This window comes from Symphalangus syndactylus, chromosome 8, assembly GCF_028878055.3.
Source record: "Symphalangus syndactylus isolate Jambi chromosome 8, NHGRI_mSymSyn1-v2.1_pri, whole genome shotgun sequence".
NCBI lineage: Eukaryota > Metazoa > Chordata > Mammalia > Primates > Hylobatidae > Symphalangus > Symphalangus syndactylus.
Window position 1 is genome coordinate 139159664 of NC_072430.2, and position 6412 is coordinate 139166075.

The window sequence follows — 6412 nt, forward strand, 5'->3', positions numbered from 1 at the left end:
TATAACATCTTTTTGGAGTAGAGAATTCTACTCATTACTATAGGTGTCCGATATTTAGAAAGCACTTGACAGACTTTAGCTTTCTTGTTAAGAAATCATTATCTAGCCCCCAAATTCTCATCAAATAATTTGCATTTTCTTTCATTAACTAGGTATTTCCTCAGCTTTGTTCCATTTCACCACATCCTCATACTTTCCTCTCCTGTCTCGCAGGGACCTCCCTCTGTTTCCAAGGCTAGCCCTCTGCTTTGGTTTCTCTCTCTCTTTTTTTTTTTTTTATTTTTGAGATGGAGTTTTGCTCTTGCTGCCCAGGCTGGAGGGCAATGGCGTGATCTCGGCTCACTGCAACCTCCGCCTCCCAGGTTCAAGCGATTCTCCCGCTTCAGCCTCCCAAGTAGCTGGAATTACGGGCATGTGCCACCACGCTCGGCTAATTTTGTATTTCTAGTAGAGATGGGGTTTCTCCATATTGGTCAGGCTGGTCTCAAACTCCCGATCTCAGGTGATCTGCCTGCCTCAGTCTCCCAAAGTGCTGGGATTACAGGCATGAGTCACTGCCCCCTGCCTTGTTTCTCTTTTATCCCTAGCTTCCTGACTCTACTGAAAACCCACCTGACACCATCTTGATTAAAAATCTCCCAAGGTACCCATTGCCTCTAGGAGACATCATCCTTTCAGGAACTACTATCATGCAAGTCCTTCTTAGCAAGCCAGCCTCCTACCTCCAAAGTGAGATCAGCTTTGCTGGCTTCAAGGCATTCAGAAGCTCACCGCACCTCTTGCTTCTACAGTAGGTTGCTGGGAAGGTCCAAGGTCACTTTCCTGGCACCAGGAGAATGTGCTAGAAGATCTGCTTCTTCTGGAAGCATCCCTACCACCAGCAAACTTTCAGAGTTATTGTAGGCACCATGTGCTCTTTAGCCATTTCTCTGGGCACCTTCACTAACACATTCAGGGACCTCGTGCCTTCCCAAGCTTCTGATTGGTCCATCCCGAATTTCATAAGCATTTAGCTTGCAGTTAACAGGAATCTGCATAAAAGTACCAAGTATCTTGCATTGGGTTCTAAAGGCTATAAAAGCACCTCAAGAAGATGAGAGGACCTGGGTTTGCACAGTCGATGGGAGGGTTTTAGATGAACTATGGAGTAGGAGGCATCTTTGAGGGATTGCAGAGACCAGGAGTAAATGAAACTGAGTATGAGTAACTCATTTTTGTGTCCCCAACGTGAATACGGTGGGCTTTGCAAACTGTAGTTCAATTAGCTTGACATTAATCCCAGAAATAATTCTACTGTGGGATGTATTTTTGATGGAGTAGTTAATCCCTAATAAGAAACGAAGGAAAGCTTTACTGACGAACAACACTCATTTCCTTCTGTGATGAGTTGCTAGGGTTTTAAAAGAGGGATATAGGCTGGGTGCTGTGGGTCACGCCTGTAATCCCAGCACTTTGGGAGGCCGAGGCAGGTGGATCACGAGGTCAGGAGTTCGAGACCAGCCTGGCCAACGTAGTGAAACCCCGTCTCTACTAAAAATACAAAAATTAGCCAGGTGTGATGGCATGCACCTGTAGTCCCAGCTACTCGGGAGGCTGAGGTGGGAGAATCGCTTGAACCCAAGAGGCGGAGGTTGCAGTGAGCTGAGACAATGCCATTGCACTCTAGCCTGGGTGACAGAGTGAGACTCTGTGTCAAAAAAAAAAAAAAAAAGAGGGATATGAAGTGACCATTGACTCACTGACTTTCTTCCTGGTGTGTTCCATGATGTCTCCATTCCAAGTGCCCTCCAGCCTCCAATCAAGCATCTTCAGTGACGGAGAACTCATAACCTCCTAGGGCAAGTCATCCCATCTTTGAGCTGCTCAGGCTGCAAGGAAATTTTTTTTCTTCTATCCTGCCAAAATTGGGCACCCTGAGGCTTCTTCTCATTGCTATTAATTAATTAAAGTATTCACATGTTCATTATATGGAAGCTATCACCACCTGCACTCTGACACTGAGCTCCTTTCCACTTCACCTGACATCAAATTATGATTGCTGGCGGCCACATCTCTCTGCTAGCTCCTATTACTCCTCTCAGTTAAAACACAAGCAGTGACTAAGCCATGGCCACCCCCATGCTTTATGTGTACTGTTGGATTTATTACTCAATGCAGAGTCTGACATTACCTGTGTTCAGTTCATTTTCTTAGTTAGTAGTTCTTAATTAGGACTAGGTGCCAAAATCACCTGCAGAGCTTTTTCAAAGCATGTAGGTTTGGTCCTGTCTTCAGACAAACTGCATCAGTCCATGTAACACAATATATCGTACCCACAGGGAAGATGGATTATTTTCTCCATTTGGAGAGTCCTGAAGCCTAGAACACACAGAACAGCCTAAAAAGAAGGATGAATCCAATATGCAGAAGGTTCTGCAATAGATAGTGAGGTAGGTCCAAGAAATACAACTTTATTATTGTTATTATAATCCTATTTTCATCCCCAAGCTGGTGCATTCCAGAAAAGCATGGGTTATTAAAATTAAAAGGAAGGCAAAAAATCAGAGAGCAATATTCGCAATAATCGTAAGAGACAAAGAGCTAATATTACAACACAAACAGAGTTCATAAATATCAAGACGAACAGTAGAAACTCCAGAGGTAAACATGCTAATGATGTTAATTGATACTTACAGGAAGAGAAATATAAATGATGAATAAATATGGAAACAAGGTCACCACATGCCTAGTTATCAAACAAGTGTAAATTAAAATAATATGAAGATTGTTTTCAGAGCATTTTAAAAAATTTGTTCAATGCTCTCTGAAGCATAATGAAGCAATCTCTTACATGCTGCTTCTGAAAATAGACTAGCAACAATTTCCACTTTGGAGACTCTATCATAAAGAAAAACAACATTCTGAAAAGCATGTATGCCCCTACATATTAATTTTAATAATGTTTAATAGTATTTTTAATGATGTGAAAACGGAAATAATCTAAATGGTCAACATTAGAGGAATGGCTAAGTCAATTACAGTCATCTCCTGCAGAGTGCGGTCTGAGTCCCATCTCCCTGGTGAGCACTCAGGACTTACTTCTTGATCAAATCTCTAATATTCGAGGATCACATCCCACTGTGATTACCTATCTCTGTATTTCTCTATCTATTTGCTTCCTTGTCTGTGAATTCTTTGTGCCAGGGATGCTTTTTACTTATATGTCCATTTCCATTATGACCGTACTGTATAACTTGTAGTAGGGAGTCAGTACATATTTATTAAATGAATAAAAACAAAATGTACATAGATTATCCTGTATTCATAAAAATAATATTGGGAGCATGTTAGGTAATTAAAAATGCTCATGTGATAATGACAGAGAAATGTCAAGCAGAAAAAAAAGTAGAAAAGTAAGAATGTATTACTGTATTCATAATGATAAAAGAGCTTACATTTATTAAGCTCCTTTTATGTCTTGTTTTGTTTTTGAGACACGGTCTAGCTCTGTCTTCCAGGCTGGAATGCAGTGGCATGATTTTGGTTCACTGCAACCTCCACCTCCTGGGTTCAAGTGATTCTTGTACCTCAGCTTCCCAAGTAGCTGGGATTATAGACATGCACCACCATGCCCGATGAATTGTGGTATTAGAGACGGGGTTTCATCATGTTGGCCAGGCTGGTCTCAAACTCCTGACCTCAAGTGATCCACCTGCCTCGGCCTCCCAAAGTGCTGGGATTACAGGTGTGAGCCACCACACCCAGCCTCCTTTTGTGTTAAGTTCAATTTACATATATTTTGTTTGTTTTTAATCCCTTTAATGATCCTTTGGGGTTCCAACTATGTTTTAATTTTAAAGCAAATAGCATTTTTATTTCCACATTGCTGATTAAGAAGACAAATCTTACGGCGTTAACAAACTTAGTCAAGATGATACTACCAGGCTTAGCTGGGGCACTTACCCAGGCTGTCTGACCCCAGAAATGATTTCCTAAATACCATGATGTACTGTGTCTAGTGTGAATACGGACAAAACACAGACGCTCAACCCTGCACTGAAAGTGTTGTACAAGCTCTCCAAATATTGACCATGATTGGCTTTGCTTACTAAGACTATAAAGGTTAGTTTTCTTTATTATAAATTTTCTATATTGACCCTGTATGACATTCACAATGGGAAAAGTAATTAATGCTTAAAAAAAAAAAGCAATGGCAACTGAGGTGGACATGTATTCACTCTAAAACAAAAATCTAGCTTAGAACCCACCCAGAGTCCTGTTTGCTGAAACATTAAAAGGACCTTGTCAATAGCCTAGAGTTGGGTGACCCAGGTAGCAGGTCGCCCATGCATGTGGGGCATCAGCAGAACTGGACAACAGATTGAGAGAAAATTTTAGCTTGAATAACTTACCCAGAAATTAGAAAAACCTGGAAAGAAGCTATTGAAATGTCCAAATGCATGTAGGGATTATTGTACAGTTTGGTGTTGCCTGGATTGTCATTTCACACGGCATGTGGGGACTTACTCTCCAGCACTCAAGGCCTCCATGTTTTTATGTGGCTGAGCAAGAGATATGCATTCTACAAGGCGAGCTCACAGAATGGCTTCAAGAAGGGTTGAACGTTGTGGTCTATTTTCAAACCGTAAACCCAGACACGGATGGGGTAGAAGGCCACAGAGGGGAATGAATGAAGGGACATTTCCTATCAAGTACTCAACATGTCCTATGCACAGGCCCATTGGACTTTTCTCTGGTGCTGTTAACTGGGGGAGCTGAGACTTGCCTTTGAAGTACATCATGCCAAGGAGTTGAATTTGTGTCAGCAGGAGACACTGCACAGGCTCCAGGGTGGTCGAGTGCTTATTGGACATGGCATGAGTAGTCCTGTTGGTATTTCATTGTAATTCACCATTAATTTCAAGCTGATACCAATGAATAGGACACTGTGGCAGACTAATGGTTTCCTGCCTCATGCTGATGGCAGCTGAAGTGTTTATTTTTCTAGCTGGAGGCATTGATCTTAGGGCCAGAGGTCAATTACAAAGACTACTGAGTGAATTATGACTAATGTTAAAACATTTTGCAAAAACATAACATAGTGGGGTTTCACAAAAATGTGATAAACGTTCACAGAGTCTTTGTTAAATTCTGAGAATTCTCAGTAGGGTGGCAAGAATAAATGCTGTTTGTTTCAGGTAAACAGAGAGAAACATGAGCAGCTTCCTAGAGGTGACCACACTTTCAAGAGGCTCTGGAAGGTAGCAGGGTAGAAGCACACTGTTATTTGTTTTGTTCATATAAACTGAGTACCCAGATTTCAACAAGAACCTGGATGAAGGAAGGGCCATCAAAAAACCCGATTCTCAAATATCTAGGTCTGGCCTAATGAAACCCTTAGCCAACAGTGGATCCAATGGACGGGTTTGAAAGACCATTCATCCTTTTCATAGCGGATTAAAAAACATGTGAATAAGCTTTTCACTCTCTTTTCTCAGTAAAATAAATACTTAAAACCTCCTCCAACCAACTTGTACATAATTTTCTCACAACCGCAAAACCATGCACTCAACTCCTCTATCCCTGACCTTCCTGAGCTCTGTGTGACCGCACAAAGTCACACGACACTCCTTTTAGCTGAGCGCCTAGAATACCAGTAAATTCTCTCCCACAGAACTCAAGTGAAGGGCCTTTGTGTTCAGCCACATCACAGAATTCTCTGGCTTGTGATCTGATCTTTTTCTAGCATGTGATTCCAGTAAAATGAACCATTATGCCTTAAGTTACAAATATTTACAGGCCTAGGGTCAATTTCCTTAAATTTGATTTTTTTTTTTGGTCTCACTGGTATTTTTTTCAGAAATTTAAACAGTTATTGCCAAATATTATTTCCCTTCTATTTCAAAAAGCATGACCAGGATATTTGCAAAACTCGTGGACTGTGATTGTGGGATGCCATTTTTAGTCAACAGAGATAGTTTAGCATCTCTTGGCCAATCAAAAGTCAGGTTTTCTTAAGATTATATTCATCCTAATTGTTTGCTATTGGGTCTTTTTCCAGTTTGCATTTTTATTATTTCCCTGTATCTTCCCCCAATTTTATTTAAATATAATTGACAAAGAAACATTGTGTATATTTATGGTGCATATGATATTTTGATATGTGTGTACCTTGTAAAATGATTACCACAGTCATGCTAATTAATGTATTCATCACCTCACATAGCTATTTGTGTGTGTGTGGTGAGAACGTTTTAAGATCCACTTTCTTAGCAAATTTAAATTATATGATACTGTATTGTGTTAGTTTGCTCTTGCACTGCTATAAAGAAATACCTGACACTGGATAATTTATAAAGAAAAGAGGTTTAATTGGCTCACGGTTCTGCAGGTTGTACATTAAGCATGATTCTGCCATCTGCTTGGCTTCTGG